Consider the following 17019-nt stretch of genomic DNA (forward strand, 5'->3'; position numbering starts at 1 on the left):
CATCCGTCTGCAAATAGCCATTTTAGGACCCACTCCAGGGATGCTGGAGGTCCAGCTTATAGCCTTATTTGATTATTTCATCCTGCTGAGTGACTGTCTTTGCTCTTCCTGGGGAAATAATTCACTTTGACCTTAATAAGCTTATCAAATTATTACAATTATTTGAATTAGTGTTAGTTGGGGCTTGAACAAGGTATCGTTGCAAGGTAACTCAGGTGTGCGCAGCCACTGAACAGCCAGGTCATTTTCTCTCTGGCAGTCTGTACAAAGTGGCCAAAGCCCCAGTGAAGAAGATCAGGAATGGGTAACATCACAGTAGCTTAGTGGCCTGGATATTCTTCTGAGAAGAGAAATGCTAGTACAAGTCCCCTGCTTCCTACGGTCCAAGCTAGGGAACAAGCCAGACTGTGTCTGACTGTCTTTTTTTGGAACAAAGTTTCTCCTGGAACTAAGACATTTGACTGAAACTTCATGATCATCAGGGGTATCTTCCCAAAATTTTTCTTCATGAATCAGTGCTTATGGCTTAAGGAAAAAAACTGGTGTCATCAAATAAATGTAAAAAAACTACACCAAAACCTTGACAGTTCCACAATTTACTTTTCCTAGAGATAACATTTAACTTTGTGCTTTCTAGATATAGCATGAGTAATTCTCTATGCCTTTGCCGTCTTAGGCAGAGCATTAGTCCTTATGTAGGTGTGTGACCTATATAACCAATGACAGAGAAAATTACTTGCTGTTAGTATAAGTAGTAAAGATTGATGGTATACTGTAATCTTGGGTTGACTCATTATCTCTTGAATGACTAAAACACCCTGCTTGTATTTGGAGAGCTGAATTCTGAGTACAACTTGCTGCAAGTCAGAAATCCCCATGAGCAAGGGGAGCCACAGAAGCAGGGGCTGCAGCATAGCAGGGTAAACAAGGAGCATCAGTTGGTAGATCACAGCAAAATCTAACCTTTCATTGCTTTCTAATTGTGTGCTGAACTCCTACACAGAGATATCGGGGTTCAGCCTCAGTCAGCAACTAAACACCATGCAGCTGCTCACTCGCTCCCCCCACCCCTCTGGGACAGGGGAGAGAACTGGAAGAGCAAAAGCACAAAAAAAACCTTGTGGGTTTAGATAAGAACAGTTTAATAATTAAAATACGATAATAATGATGATAATATTGATTATGATAATAATAACAATAATTATAATATAATAAAAAGGAAAAGGGGAAAGGAAAACAAAACCAAAACCACAAACGATACAACCACTCACCACCTGCTGACCGATGCTGCCGGTCCCCGAACCACGATTTCTACCTCCCTCCCCCGGCCAGCTCCTCCCAGTTAACACACTGGGCATGACGTTACAGGATATGGAATATCCCTTTCGCCAGTTTGAATCCGCTCTCTTAGCTGTGCTCCCCCCCACCCCAGCTTCTTGTGCACCCAGCAGAGCATGGGAAGCTGGAAGAGTCCTTGGCTAGTACAAGCACTACCCAGCAACAGCCAAAACATCGGTGTGTTATCAACATTGTTTTCATACTAAGTCCAAAGCAAAGCACTATGCCAGCTGCAATGAAGAAAGTTATCCCAGCTAAAACCATGACAGACACATGCAGCTGTCATATTGACTTGGTAATCTTGCACTAATTGACCGCTGGTTCAGATACCAGAACCTGTAACCTGTTGTTAAACTCTGAGTAGGCACATTGGTAACATGCCAGGGAAAGCGTTTGGGGAGATATTCAAGGGCAGCTAAAAGTTAGCTCGAGTGCTCTGTTTCCACGGGGAAGAGACAGGCTGCTGTTGAAAGTACAAGCTGGCAGGATCATGACAGAGCCAAGAAGCAGAAAGGAAGAAATTTAAAAATGCCAGAGTGCCACTTTCAGCATGGGTGGCTATGATTTCAAAATTGGTAAGCCTAATTTAATGCCTCTTCTTTACTTCATTGCCTCTCTCCTCTTTCTTTCCTCTTTTTTTGGAGCTCCAGTAATTACAAGTAAAAGACAGTTGTTGACAACTGCCTGTTGTCAATATATGCCTTTAAAATGTATAGAGGCAACTCTTGTTTGGGTTTGTTTTCCATTCTACCTTCTGTATTTCCTTCTGCCCAAGAAAACTTGCCTTTGATATGCAGCCGCTCTAAATCATTTCACTGGGTTTTGGCACAAGTTCATTGAGACATTTGCAGAACTTCTGTTTTGGAACCTTATCTGAGGAAAGCCTGGGCATCAGAACTGCAGGTTTCCAGCTTGCTAGCAGCATATCCTTCTGATGAGCCCAGAACATAACCGTCAGAAGCCTTGGCTTTGTTTCCAATATTTCTTTGTTCACTTAGCACTGTTTTCAAATTCCGTAACCTTTTGCCATTTCTCGGTTTGTGTAAAAACATACGTAATGGTTCTTGTTGCCTCTCAAACACAAAAAGCAAAATTGCTGGGGCAGGGAAAGATGTGAGGAGAGATTAGGAGTTTTTGGATTGGTTGTTGCAGCCGTTTGAGGAGCACAATTCATCATTTGCATTCACTGTCTTAGGGAAAAGTGAGGCTTCTCAAAGTGGCAGGTGTCTACGTTTTTCCAAGAGACTTTCTGTGCAAAAGTTAAAATCTGAGGATTCCCTGAGCAGGCTGCTCTGCTCAGACTGCATATCTCACTAGGCTGCATTATATAAATCCCTACAGATATTAGAAACAAAGCAAGATTACATGCATTTTGATTTTTACTTGAAATCCAAGTTAAAATATATGGATAATTTATGGGTAATAAGCAAACGATAAATATTCCCTTTGCAAGGCCTGTTGTGACAGGACAAGGGGCAATGGTTTTAAACTAAAGGAGGGTAGATTTAAACTGGATATAAGGAAAAAATTCTTTACTAGGAGGGGGTGAAACACTCGCACAGGTTGCCTAGAGAGGTAGTGAATGGCCCATCCCTAGAAACACTCAAGGTCAGGCTGGATGGGGCTCTGAGCAACCTGATCTAGCTGAAGATGTCCCTGCTCACTGCAGGGGGGTTGGACTACATGGCGTCTAAAGATCCCTTCCAACCTAAACTGTTCTATGATTCTATAATGGAGCTACAGAGTGAGTCGTTCAGTGCTACCATTCAAGACAGGAATCGTGCAATTTAGTTTGCCCATGAAAGTTCAATGTATCTCACATGAAGGTTTCAATATCTTTGTTTCCTATGGTCTATGTCAGCAAATTTCAGAGTCCATTAATATTTTGTATATACAAGTTATTGTATTTGAGCTCTTGGCAGGGCATGGTGCTTAGTCTCTTGCTGCTGCTACATGATGCTACATCTTATTTCTGTTGATTTAGTGCCTCCCGCCCAGTGATGCAGAGATGAGCCCTGTCAAATGGTGTATTATTGGGAAAAGGGAGAGGGTACACAGCTTGCTCAGCCAGTACCACTTAATGCAGTTTCAACTCCAAGTGCCTTTTCTAACTTCAGTAGATTTATAGCCAGTTTATACTCATCGGATATGAGTGTATTTCTATGAGTCTGTGGTATGTTTAGTTTGTTAATGGACTAGAGAGTGATTTCTGATTACAATTCATGCATTATTAGAAAGGAAAAAAGTGGATGTGAAAATGACAGGAGAGACTGGGAGCTTCAGTTAAAAATAACCGTAGCGTATGGCAGATGATCCAGGACCATGGAAATTCTTTGGGAACAGAGCTAAGTACTGGATCTCAGTGGATGGTCAAAGTAAAGTCGGAGAAGGAACCACAGCTCTCTTCAGATCTTCCCTCTAGCTGACTTGAGTGAGTGGATTACAACCTTCCTGTAATGAAACAATTATGAAACTTCTTCTAGATTTGAGAGGGTTTGCCTTTTTATTTATTCTAATTTACAGTCATTACAATATTTTCCCCTATGTCTTCAGCCGCTCCTCAGAGGACATGACTTCCAGCCCCTTCCCCAGCTTTGGTGCACTCCTCTGGATACATTATGGTAATTCGGCAGCATGTACTGGTAGGGAAAGAAGGAGGGAGGGAGGAAGAAGAATCAAATCAAAATAAATACAGTCAAATTGAACTGAATTGAATCTGAATCTAAGCAAATCATCTTGAATCAAATAGAATAGAAGAGTTGAGTGGCAAGGGACCTACAACAAGGATTGAGTCCAACTGCCTGACCACTGCAAGCCTGACCAAACGTAAAAGAATGTTAATACGGGTGTTGTCCAAATGCCTCTTCAACACTGACTGGCCATGGGGCATAGGAAGCCTGTTCCAGGGGTTGAGCACCCTCTTGGTAAAGAGAGATTTCCTCATGTCAAGTCCAAGCCTCCCCTGAGGGATGCAGCTTTGAGCCATTCCCACACGTCCTGGCACTGGATCCCAGGGAGAGGAGATCAGCACCTCCCTCTCCACTTCCCCTCCTCAGGAAGCTGTAGAGAGCCATGAGGTCGCCCCTCAGCCTCCTTCTCTCCAAACTAGACAAACTCCTCAGCTGCTCCCCGGAGGACATGCCTTCCAGCCCCTTCCCCAGCTTTGGTGCCCTCCTCTGGATGCATTCAGGGACCTTAACGACCTTTTGAAATTGTGGGGCCCAGTTCATGTGACTGCATCCTCCAGAGTTCGGGAATGCAATTACTACAGCTAGAGGTAATTGTTTCGGGATGTGCTATGTCAGCACGCATTTGCCACGTGGGGCCCTTTGCAAGGAGGAAAGCATGGCCTGAAAATGCACTGGCTAACAGTTTGTAAATCAAAACATAGGCTTTAGCTTACTAACGCCGTGTTGTTTGAAAGCCTTGCTCCTTAAAGGTCCTATTCTCTTCTTGTTAAAGCCCTCTGCACAGGGGACACTCCTGACAAGGGAATTCCCCTCTAGCCTCACTCTCTCTGCTGATCCACCAGATTCATGTTTGGGCACATGCAAGGACCAGTTGCCTCTTCATACTGAGCTGGTATCAAAATGCTGAGATTCTTTAACTGAATGGACAGATGCTGGCAGCTTTCTGTACTCATTGCACTGGTTTTGCAAACTAATTACCAAGTGTGCGCTAGAAGACTGCTTTTCATAGTTGGTTTAATCAATTTGAAAAAAAAAAACAAACAGTGACGTTCCTTTGTATCTGAACAATGTTATCAGTCATTTCACCACAGCAACATTCTCAGGTGGTTTCAGGTGGGCATATAAAAAAGCAAAACCCTCAGTCCTTCTTGGCAGCTATCTTCCAGGCGCGTAGGGACTCTCAAAGAGAGGCAATTGCCTTTTGGTGTCGGGCAGCCACCTGGCCAGCCAACTCCTTACCCACACCAGCATGATCAGCAATGACCTTCCTCTCCCCTGAATACCTGCAGAATTCATTTCAAAACTCAGCAACGTGTCTTCACACTCCTGGAGAGTAAAGCTTATCCCCATAGACAGCCCAGTCAGCTTTTTCAGTGCCTGGCACTTTCTCCAAGGAAACTTCCAAAATGGAAGCTCACTTCATGCCAGCTGTGGTTATTTCCTTCCCGAGGAGGCAGACATCCATCCATTTCTAAAGGAGCTACACTGACACCACCAGCTTCTCACTGACAGCCCACCCACACCATCTCTCCATTGCCCACCTGGCCAGCGGAGGGCTGGATCTACTGGCTATGACTGCATGGAGCTGGACTCCAGCAGGCTACTGATGGGTGAAAGCCTCCCTAACACATCTCTCAGGCTCCACCCTTCAGGCTTTGCTGTCATCAAATGTATGAAAGGGTGCACTTCGTGGTCAGGACTTCTCAATTGGGATTGCCGAAAACCATTGTTCGAGAACTGCAGGTTTCCCTGACTACATCATATTCTCAATGTTGTGGCACCCCATGAACCAGAAGATGCTGTATCCTCGTCATCTCTTTCTACAGACCCCATGCTCCATACCAGCTGAAGCTCTGACAGGAGAGACAGCCCCTACACCAAGAAACCATGTGTGAAGAACTGCACTGTAGAAATAGGTAACCCAACATCGGGTGGAGCGCCATGAGTCTCTGCTCCAGTCTGGAAACATGGGAGCAGGCCAGTGTTCCTGTATGCATGAGGAGATCACTAGGGGCCTATGAGCCACCCATGTGATACAGGGAAATGCCTTCTCGCGTGCCAGGAAAGATGTTTCCATAGGAAAGGCAAGCATTGTGCAAAGCCCTGGTGAGAACTCACCTGGACCACCATGGACGTTTCTCATTCCTCAGGTTCAAGAGAGAGCAATTCCACCCGGGGTGAAGGCAGACAAAGACTGAGCAGTTGACTGGGGACGTGGAGGGCCTGCAGAGCAGGTGACGACTCGAAGGAGCAAGGCAAAGACTGAAAAGGGCTGCCGTCACTTTCTTGGAAGTGCCACTATTTGGCACCCCTGTAAAAAATTACAAGAATACTACCTTTGTTCCTCTTTCAGCACTCAAAATACTAAATGCTAAAGAAAAATGATATTTGCCAGGCTTTTAGATCAGATCTGAACATCTTCCCACAAAAGGAGGCAGGGAAATAACTCTCAGAAACATGAAAGTCACCAGCCAGCTCTGACAGTTGTACCCCATGGCTGAAGCGCACTTTGTACCCCATATCGACACGGCCAACTGCACAGCTTGGTTTCAGTGGGAAAAGGGGATGTGAGGGTGAGAGCAGCCATGGGCTATTTTTACAGTTTGGAAGAGTCGTTGCTGACCTGGCTGTGTCTTGGGCACGGATCCAAACGTTCTAGGTCTGAAAATGAGCAGCCTTTCCACCAGACCAGTGTAACCTCTGCTGCCTTCTTTTTCAAAGCCTGTGTTATTTCCATGGCGGTCTCTTGGCACCGCCCAGCCCACCCTATGGCGCTGGTTACACTTTGGCTTTCCTCCAGGCCGTGGCTGCTGAAATCAGCCCACTTGCACCCCAGGAAAAGGGTTTGTGCCCAGCCAGATCAAGGCCCTTGTCCTCCTCGCTGCCTGACCTCATGGCCGCCAGCTCTGGTGCAGAGACGGGGGAGAGGGGACAGCTAATAGGGGTGGTCTCTGGGCAGCAGGGTTGGTTTCTGCCATGGCCTGAGAGAAGAGTAACAGCGCGAGGTTTGTCCTTGGGAGCCAAGTGGCAGAGGACACATCAGGGACGGCCAGCAGCTGCGCCCAGTGCGTGGCCACCAAGGGCAGGGACGGCCCCCTGGGCCCCCCGGGCACAGGGACTGCCTCGGGGCCAGCACCCCAAAGACCTTCCTCCAAAGGATGCTGGGCAGATGGGTGGTGGACGGGGCGGCGCGGGGGCGGCGCGGGGACGGTGGGGGGGCGGAGCCTGGTCACACCCATGTCACAGGGCCACCACCCAGCAACGCAGCAGTCACAATGCCCCGGGACAGGATAAAAGGGAGCACCGTCCAGTGCCCGCTGCCAGGGCTGGCCTGGGGGCAGCCTGAAGACATCCGAGAGGAAGTCCTTGAGAAGCCGGCAGAATTACTTGGAGGGGGCTGCGGGAACAAGACCGGAGGAGGCTGGACGAGGCTGCTGGAGAGGAGAAGAACCAGCGAGAGCTGGAGGCACCTGAGGCTATCTGGCCTTTTCAGCTGGAGATCTGTGGCTAAAGCAAGGGAACACCTTCTTGAGGAGCACTGCAGAGCTCGCTCTCCTCATCCCCTGCAGAGCCAGTGGCAGCAGCCGTAAGAAATGGGACACGCAGGTGTTGCCAGGGGTCCCCGTGTTTTGGAGCAGGACCCACTGGTGTCCTGCCAGGCACAGAAAGGATTCTTGCCGCCAGGGCTGATCAGGCTGGGGACATCAGGCCACTCTGGGAAGCCCCTGAGATAGCTCCAGGTTGAGGGAGAACAGGCTTGGGCATCTCTTGGGAGGCATGACCAGCCTGTGGGACGAGGAGGCAGGTCTTGCTCACAGGCTCAGGGAATAGCCGATCGCCAGCTCTGGGGTCAGGAAGGAACTTTCCCCCGGGGCAGATTGGCACCAGTCCCCGGGGGTTTTTTGCCTTCCTCTGCAGCACTGAGCATGACCACTTGTCAGGGCTCCTCTGCCCCATTTTGGCTAGGTTACTGCCTGCTGCTCATGCACCACGAAGACGGCCTCTCGTGCCCTGCAGCTGGGGGGAGGAAGGCTTTTTTCCCCCCACGGTGGGCTAGCAAGTGTCCCTGGGGGTTTTTTGCCTTCCTCTGCAGCACTGAGCACAGCCCCTTGCCAGGGCTCCGTTGGGCCATTTTGGCCAGGTGCCTGCTGCTCCTGCTCCACGAAGGTGGCCCTCGTGCCCCGCATCCGGGGGGAGGAAGGCTTGTTTTAGACTCCCAGGGTGGGCCCCCAGTGTGGCCCCCGGGGGTTGCTTCTTTTCCTCCGTAGCATTGAGCACAGCCCCTTTTCAAGGCTCCTCTGGGCCCTTTTCGCCTGGTTCTTGCCTGCTGCTCTTGTACCTCCAAGGTGCTACTTATGCCCTGGCTCTTCTGGGCTCTCTTTCCCATTGCAAGTTTGTAGTGGGAGCGAGCTCTGCTCTTCCCTTGGCTCCATTTCCCCAGGGGTTCTTGCTTGTGCAAAACAGCCAGCGCTTGGAAGGGCTCCAGGCTTGCTGCCCCATCCGGAGCTGCCACTTTTCGTCTCTCCCTGTGTGCAAGAGAAGCGTGGGACCAGCACGAGAGTGCTTTTCATGCATCACTGGCCAAGAAGTACAACGGAGCAAGTTTTGGAAGGCAAAAAGGATGCTTGTCATCAGCGTGTGTCCTGCTTTGGAAAATGCCCCACGATACCACACACTTCTGCTGCTGCTGCTGCTGCTGCTGCTGCTGCTGCTGCTGCTGCTGCTGCTGCTTCTTCTTCTTCTTTTGTGTGCGGTTGGGCCTGGTCCTCATTCTCCAAGTTCTCACTCTCCAGGAAACAGGGACCGCTTGGCATGTATTCCTGCTGCCACTTTCTGCAGCTCTGTCACTTGCCTTTGCAAGGGATCCTGCAAAGGACTTTTTTCCAAGCTAAACTGAAGAAGGCATCAGCCTGCTCCCGGCTCCACGGCCGTGTTCGGTTAATGCTTGCGAGCACTGGCTCTGAAATCGATTCAGAAAAATAACTTAAAATGATACAAAATCTAAAAATGAAATCCTGCTTCCACTTATAACCTTTCTGATTTGTGTCCTTGAATGTGTTTTTGGAGCTGAAAACGCCCTGACATTTCAGGCAAATAGCAGCCTCATTGCTATTTGACTCACGGTGAGCACAGGGAATACAACAGAATAGGATAGAATAGTTATGCTATGTTATGCATGTGGTTCTGCATGACAAGCTGTGACCTAGGCCTGAGGGGTCCATCCAGGAGAGCAGCTCCCTGCAGGGCAGGCCCCAGGCCCATCCGCGAGAGAGGGGCAGAGGTGGTGGTTGGTTGTCCAGACCAACAGACGAGGTGTTGCACACCTGCAACATCGCTCAGGCAGGGACTGAAGGCTCCAGGCGGAGCTGAGACACCACGTCCCCTGGGCCCTTGGCAGGAGACGGTGTGGCCGGGGGTCCCCGGGGAGGCTGGTGCCGGCCATTGAGGCCCCTGAGCACCCCCAGGACCCTGGCAGAAGTAGACCTGTAGCACTCGTATGCTCTCCTTTCCTTTAGGCATTTATGGTTGGCCACCCTGGAGAACGAGTTTTGGCCCAGATGGACCTTCACCCTGATGGAGTACTGTTGTTCTCTGACTCTTCTTTTAGCATGTTTTTTCCAAAGGAAACAGCTCAGGCATTTCTAAAAAGGAGTACAAGGAGAAAAAGAAAAACAACAAAGAAATCCACAGGGGAAAGAACAGGTATTGCTCACATCAAAAAGGTTTGCAACCATTTAGTTCCAGAGCACTTCCTGCTTCAGACTGAGGGCTTGGTTTTTGAGCCTCGCTAGCGTCAGAGATGTGGGGTTTTGCCATCCCATGGAAACCTAGCTAAACTGGATGAACACAGAAGGCTCTCAAAATCTGCAGTGCCCCCATGCTTTTGGCAAATTTGTTCAGGTGGTCAAGTTATGTTCCGATGATCCCCAGCTCTCACCCCCATCAGAAGGTACAAGCCTCATTCCCACAAAGTGACAGAGCCAGTGCCTAGGCTGGGACATGACTACCCATTCAATGCCTTCTGCTAGTGCAAGGCTGGGAGTAAATGTCATCAGAGATTTCCTCAGCATGTGCTGGTAGGGAAAGAAGGAGGGAGGGAGGAAGAAGAATCAAATCAAAATAAATACAGTCAAATTGAACTGAATTGAATCTGAATCTAAGCAAATCATCTTGAATCAAATAGAATAGAAGAGTTGAGTGGCAAGGGACCTACAACAAGGATTGAGTCCAACTGCCTGACCACTGCAAGCCTGACCAAACGTAAAAGAATGTTAATACGGGTGTTGTCCAAATGCCTCTTCAACACTGACTGGCCATGGGGCATAGGAAGCCTGTTCCAGGGGTTGAGCACCCTCTTGGTAAAGAGAGATTTCCTCATGTCAAGTCCAAGCCTCCCCTGAGGGATGCAGCTTTGAGCCATTCCCACACGTCCTGGCACTGGATCCCAGGGAGAGGAGATCAGCACCTCCCTCTCCACTTCCCCTCCTCAGGAAGCTGTAGAGAGCCATGAGGTCGCCCCTCAGCCTCCTTCTCTCCAAACTAGACAAACTCCTCAGCTGCTCCCCGGAGGACATGCCTTCCAGCCCCTTCCCCAGCTTTGGTGCCCTCCTCTGGATGCATTCAGGGACCTTAACGACCTTTTGAAATTGTGGGGCCCAGTTCATGTGACTGCATCCTCCAGAGTTCGGGAATGCAATTACTACAGCTAGAGGTAATTGTTTCGGGATGTGCTATGTCAGCACGCATTTGCCACGTGGGGCCCTTTGCAAGGAGGAAAGCATGGCCTGAAAATGCACTGGCTACCAGTTTGTAAATCAAAACATAGGCTTTAGCTTACTAACGCCGTGTTGTTTGAAAGCCTTGCTCCTTAAAGGTCCTATTCTCTTCTTGTTAAAGCCCTCTGCACAGGGGACACTCCTGACAAGGGAATTCCCCTCTAGCCTCACTCTCTCTGCTGATCCACCAGATTCATGTTTGGGCACATGCAAGGACCAGTTGCCTCTTCATACTGAGCTGGTATCAAAATGCTGAGATTCTTTAACTGAATGGACAGATGCTGGCAGCTTTCTGTACTCATTGCACTGGTTTTGCAAACTAATTACCAAGTGTGCGCTAGAAGACTGCTTTTCATAGTTGGTTTAATCAATTTGAAAAAAAAAACCAAACAGTGACGTTCCTTTGTATCTGAACAATGTTATCAGTCATTTCACCACAGCAACATTCTCAGGTGGTTTCAGGTGGGCATATAAAAAAGCAAAACCCTCAGTCCTTCTTGGCAGCTATCTTCCAGGCGCGTAGGGACTCTCAAAGAGAGGCAATTGCCTTTTGGTGTCGGGCAGCCACCTGGCCAGCCAACTCCTTACCCACACCAGCATGATCAGCAATGACCTTCCTCTCCCCTGAATACCTGCAGAATTCATTTCAAAACTCAGCAACGTGTCTTCACACTCCTGGAGAGTAAAGCTTATCCCCATAGACAGCCCAGTCAGCTTTTTCAGTGCCTGGCACTTTCTCCAAGGAAACTTCCAAAATGGAAGCTCACTTCATGCCAGCTGTGGTTATTTCCTTCCCGAGGAGGCAGACATCCATCCATTTCTAAAGGAGCTACACTGACACCACCAGCTTCTCACTGACAGCCCACCCACACCATCTCTCCATTGCCCACCTGGCCAGCGGAGGGCTGGATCTACTGGCTATGACTGCATGGAGCTGGACTCCAGCAGGCTACTGATGGGTGAAAGCCTCCCTAACACATCTCTCAGGCTCCACCCTTCAGGCTTTGCTGTCATCAAATGTATGAAAGGGTGCACTTCGTGGTCAGGACTTCTCAATTGGGATTGCCGAAAACCATTGTTCGAGAACTGCAGGTTTCCCTGACTACATCATATTCTCAATGTTGTGGCACCCCATGAACCAGAAAATGCTGTATCCTCGTCATCTCTTTCTACAGACCCCATGCTCCATACCAGCTGAAGCTCTGACAGGAGAGACAGCCCCTACACCAAGAAACCATGTGTGAAGAACTGCACTGTAGAAATAGGTAACCCAACATCAGGTGGAGCGCCATGAGTCTCTGCTCCAGTCTGGAAACATGGGAGCAGGCCAGTGTTCCTGTATGCATGAGGAGATCACTAGGGGACTATGAGCCACCCATGTGATACAGGGAAATGCCTTCTCGCGTGCCAGGAAAGATGTTTCCATAGGAAAGGCAAGCATTGTGCAAAGCCCTGGTGAGAACTCACCTGGACCACCATGGACGTTTCTCATTCCTCAGGTTCAAGAGAGAGCAATTCCACCCGGGGTGAAGGCAGACAAAGACTGAGCAGTTGACTGGGGACGTGGAGGGCCTGCAGAGCAGGTGACGACTCGAAGGAGCAAGGCAAAGACTGAAAAGAGCTGCCGTCACTTTCTTGGAAGTGCCACTATTTGGCACCCCTGTAAAAAATTACAAGAATACTACCTTTGTTCCTCTTTCAGCACTCAAAATACTAAATGCTAAAGAAAAATGATATTTGCCAGGCTTTTAGATCAGATCTGAACATCTTCCCACAAAAGGAGGCAGGGAAATAACTCTCAGAAACATGAAAGTCACCAGCCAGCTCTGAAAGTTGTACCCCATGGCTGAAGCGCACTTTGTACCCCATATCGACACGGCCAACTGCACAGCTTGGTTTCAGTGGGAAAAGGGGATGTGAGGGTGAGAGCAGCCATGGGCTATTTTTACAGTTTGGAAGAGTCGTTGCTGACCTGGCTGTGTCTTGGGCACGGATCCAAACGTTCTAGGTCTGAAAATGAGCAGCCTTTCCACCAGACCAGTGTAACCTCTGCTGCCTTCTTTTTCAAAGCCTGTGTTATTTCCATGGCGGTCTCTTGGCACCGCCCAGCCCACCCTATGGCGCTGGTTACACTTTGGCTTTCCTCCAGGCCGTGGCTGCTGAAATCAGCCCACTTGCACCCCAGGAAAAGGGTTTGTGCCCAGCCAGATCAAGGCCCTTGTCCTCCTCGCTGCCTGACCTCATGGCCGCCAGCTCTGGTGCAGAGACGGGGGAGAGGGGACAGCTAATAGGGGTGGTCTCTGGGCGGCAGGGTTGGTTTCTGCCATGGCCTGAGAGAAGAGTAACAGCGCCAGGTTTGTCCTTGGGAGCCAAGTGGCAGAGGACACATCAGGGACGGCCAGCAGCTGCGCCCAGTGCGTGGCCACCAAGGGCAGGGACGGCCCCCTGGGCCCCCCGGGCACAGGGACTGCCTCGGGGCCAGCACCCCAAAGACCTTCCTCCAAAGGATGCTGGGCAGATGGGTGGTGGACGGGGCGGCGTGGGGGCGGCGCGGGGGCGGTGGGGGGGCGGAGCCTGGTCACACCCATGTCACAGGGCCACCACCCAGCAACGCAGCAGTCACAATGCCCCGGGACAGGATAAAAGGGAGCACCGTCCAGTGCCCGCTGCCAGGGCTGGCCTGGGGGCAGCCTGAAGACATCCGAGAGGAAGTCGTTGAGAAGCCGGCAGAATTACTTGGAGGGGGCTGCGGGAACAAGACCGGAGGAGGCTGGACGAGGCTGCTGGAGAGGAGAAGAACCAGCGAGAGCTGGAGGCACCTGAGGCTATCTGGCCTTTTCAGCTGGAGATCTGTGGCTAAAGCAAGGGAACACCTTCTTGAGGAGCACTGCAGAGCTCGCTCTCCTCATCCCCTGCAGAGCCAGTGGCAGCAGCCGTAAGAAATGGGACACGCAGGTGTTGCCAGGGGTCCCCGTGTTTTGGAGCAGGACCCACTGGTGTCCTGCCAGGCACAGAAAGGATTCTTGCCGCCAGGGCTGATCAGGCTGGGGACATCAGGCCACTCTGGGAAGCCCCTGAGATGGCTCCAGGTTGAGGGAGAACAGGCTTGGGCATCTCTTGGGAGGCATGACCAGCCTGTGGGACGAGGAGGCAGGTCTTGCTCACAGGCTCAGGGAATAGCCGATCGCCAGCTCTGGGGTCAGGAAGGAATTTTGCCCCGGGGCAGATTGGCACCGGTCCCCGGGGGTTTTTTGCCTTCCTCTGCAGCACTGAGCATGACCACTTGTCAGGGCTCCTCTGCCCCATTTTGGCTAGGTTACTGCCTGCTGCTCATGCACCACGAAGACGGCCTCTCGTGCCCTGCAGCTGGGGGGAGGAAGGCTTTTTTCCCCCCACGGTGGGCTAGCAAGTGTCCCTGGGGGTTTTTTGCCTTCCTCTGCAGCACTGAGCACAGCCCCTTGCCAGGGCTCCGTTGGGCCATTTTGGCCAGGTGCCTGCTGCTCCTGCTCCACGAAGGTGGCCCTCGTGTCCCGCATCCGGGGGGAGGAAGCGTTTTAGACTCCCAGGGTGGGCCCCCAGTGTGGCCCCCGGGGGTTGCTTCTTTTCCTCCGTAGCATTGAGCACAGCCCCTTTTCAAGGCTCCTCTGGGCCCTTTTCGCCTGGTTCTTGCCTGCTGCTCTTGTACCTCCAAGGTGCTACTTATGCCCTGGCTCTTCTGGGCTCTCTTTCGCATTGCAAGTTTGTAGTGGGAGCGAGCTCTGCTCTTCCCTCGGCTCCATTTCCCCAGGGGTTCTTGCTTGTGCAAAACAGCCAGCGCTTGGAAGGGCTCCAGGCTTGCTGCCCCATCCGGAGCTGCCACTTTTCGTCTCTCCCTGTGTGCAAGAGAAGCGTGGGACAAGCACGAGAGTGCTTTTCATGCATCACTGGCCAAGAAGTACAACGGAGCAAGTTTTGGAAGGCAAAAAGGATGCTTGTCATCAGCGTGTGTCCTGCTTTGGAAAATGCCCCACGATACCACACACTTCTGCTGCTGCTGCTGCTGCTGCTGCTGCTGCTGCTGCTGCTTCTTCTTCTTCTTTTGTGTGCGGTTGGGCCTGGTCCTCATTCTCCAAGTTCTCACTCTCCAGGAAACAGGGACCGCTTGGCATGTATTCCTGCTGCCACTTTCTGCAGCTCTGTCACTTGCCTTTGCAAGGGATCCTGCAAAGGACTTTATTCCAAGCTAAACTGAAGAAGGCATCAGCCTGCTCCCGGCTCCACGGCCGTGTTCGGTTAATGCTTGCGAGCACTGGCTCTGAAATCGATTCAGAAAAATAACTTAAAATGATACAAAATCTAAAAATAAAATCCTGCTTCCACTTATAACCTTTCTGATTTGTGTCCTTGAATGTGTTTTTGGAGCTGAAAATGCCCTGACATTTCAGGCAAATAGCAGCCTCATTGCTATTTGACTCACGGTGAGCACAGGGAATACAACAGAATAGGATAGAATAGTTATGCTATGTTATGCATGTGGTTCTGCATGACAAGCTGTGACCTAGGCCTGAGGGGTCCATCCAGGAGAGCAGCTCCCTGCAGGGCAGGCCCCAGGCCCATCCGCGAGAGAGGGGCAGAGGTGGTGGTTGGTTGTCCAGACCAACAGACGAGGTGTTGCACACCTGCAACATCGCTCAGGCAGGGACTGAAGGCTCCAGGCGGAGCTGAGACACCACGTCCCCTGGGCCCTTGGCAGGAGACGGTGTGGCCGGGGGTCCCCGGGGAGGCTGGTGCCGGCCATTGAGGCCCCTGAGCACCCCCAGGACCCTGTCAGAAGTAGACCTGTAGCACTCGTATGCTCTCCTTTCCTTTAGGCATTTATGGTTGGCCACCCTGGAGAACGAGTTTTGGCCCAGATGGACCTTCACCCTGATGGAGTACTGTTGTTCTCTGACTCTTCTTTTAGCATGTTTTTTCCAAAGGAAACAGCTCAGGCATTTCTAAAAAGGAGTACAAGGAGAAAAAGAAAAACAACAAAGAAATCCACAGGGGAAAGAACAGGTATTGCTCACATCAAAAAGGTTTGCAACCATTTAGTTCCAGAGCACTTCCTGCTTCAGACTGAGGGCTTGGTTTTTGAGCCTCGCTAGCGTCAGAGATGTGGGGTTTTGCCATCCCATGGAAACCTAGCTAAACTGGATGAACACAGAAGGCTCTCAAAATCTGCAGTGCCCCCATGCTTTTGGCAAATTTGTTCAGGTGGTCAAGTTATGTTCCGATGATCCCCAGCTCTCACCCCCATCAGAAGGTACAAGCCTCATTCCCACAAAGTGACAGAGCCAGTGCCTAGGCTGGGACATGATTACCCATTCAATGCCTTCTGCTAGTGCAAGGCTGGGAGTAAATGTCATCAGAGATTTCCTCAGCATGTGCTGGTAGGGAAAGAAGGAGGGAGGGAGGAAGAAGAATCAAATCAAAATAAATACAGTCAAATTGAACTGAATTGAATCTGAATCTAAGCAAATCATCTTGAATCAAATAGAATAGAAGAGTTGAGTGGCAAGGGACCTACAACAAGGATTGAGTCCAACTGCCTGACCACTGCAAGCCTGACCAAACGTAAGAGAATGTTAATACGGGTGTTGTCCAAATGCCTCTTCAACACTGACTGGCCATGGGGCATAGGAAGCCTGTTCCAGGGGTTGAGCACCTTCTTGGTAAAGAGAGATTTCCTCATGTCAAGTCCAAGCCTCCCCTGAGGGATGCAGCTTTGAGCCATTCCCACACGTCCTGGCACTGGATCCCAGGGAGAGAGGAGATCAGCACCTCCCTCTCCACTTCCCCTCCTCAGGAAGCTGTAGAGAGCCATGAGGTCGCCCCTCAGCCTCCTTCTCTCCAAACTAGACAAACTCCTCAGCTGCTCCCCAGAGGACATGCCTTCCAGCCCCTTCCCCAGCTTTGGTGCCCTCCTCTGGATGCATTCAGGGACCTTAACGACCTTTTGAAATTGTGGGGCCCAGTTCATGTGACTGCATCCTCCAGAGTTCGGGAATGCAATTACTACAGCTAGAGGTAATTGTTTCGGGATGTGCTACGTCAGCACGCATTTGCCACGTGGGGCCCTTTGCAAGGAGGAAAGCATGGCCTGAAAATGCACTGGCTAACAGTTTGTAAATCAAAACATAGGCTTTAGCTTACTAACACCGTGTTGTTTGAAAGCCTTGCTCCTTAAAGGTCCT

The 17019-nt window shown here is 50.5% G+C and overlaps 1 long non-coding RNA gene across 1 annotated transcript; it reads left to right on the forward strand.

Annotated features, from left to right (window-relative positions):
- Positions 1 to 1784: 1784 nt before the first annotated feature.
- Positions 1785 to 16798, forward strand: LOC142053908 (uncharacterized). Its single transcript, XR_012659366.1, has 4 exons — positions 1785 to 1913; positions 3323 to 3490; positions 3577 to 3769; positions 16698 to 16798. It is a non-coding gene; the product is annotated as an uncharacterized LOC142053908 (long non-coding RNA).
- The last annotated feature ends 221 nt before the right edge of the window (positions 16799 to 17019 follow it).

Source organism: Phalacrocorax aristotelis, chromosome 2 (assembly GCF_949628215.1).
Source record: "Phalacrocorax aristotelis chromosome 2, bGulAri2.1, whole genome shotgun sequence".
Taxonomy (NCBI): Eukaryota; Metazoa; Chordata; class Aves; order Suliformes; family Phalacrocoracidae; genus Phalacrocorax; species Phalacrocorax aristotelis.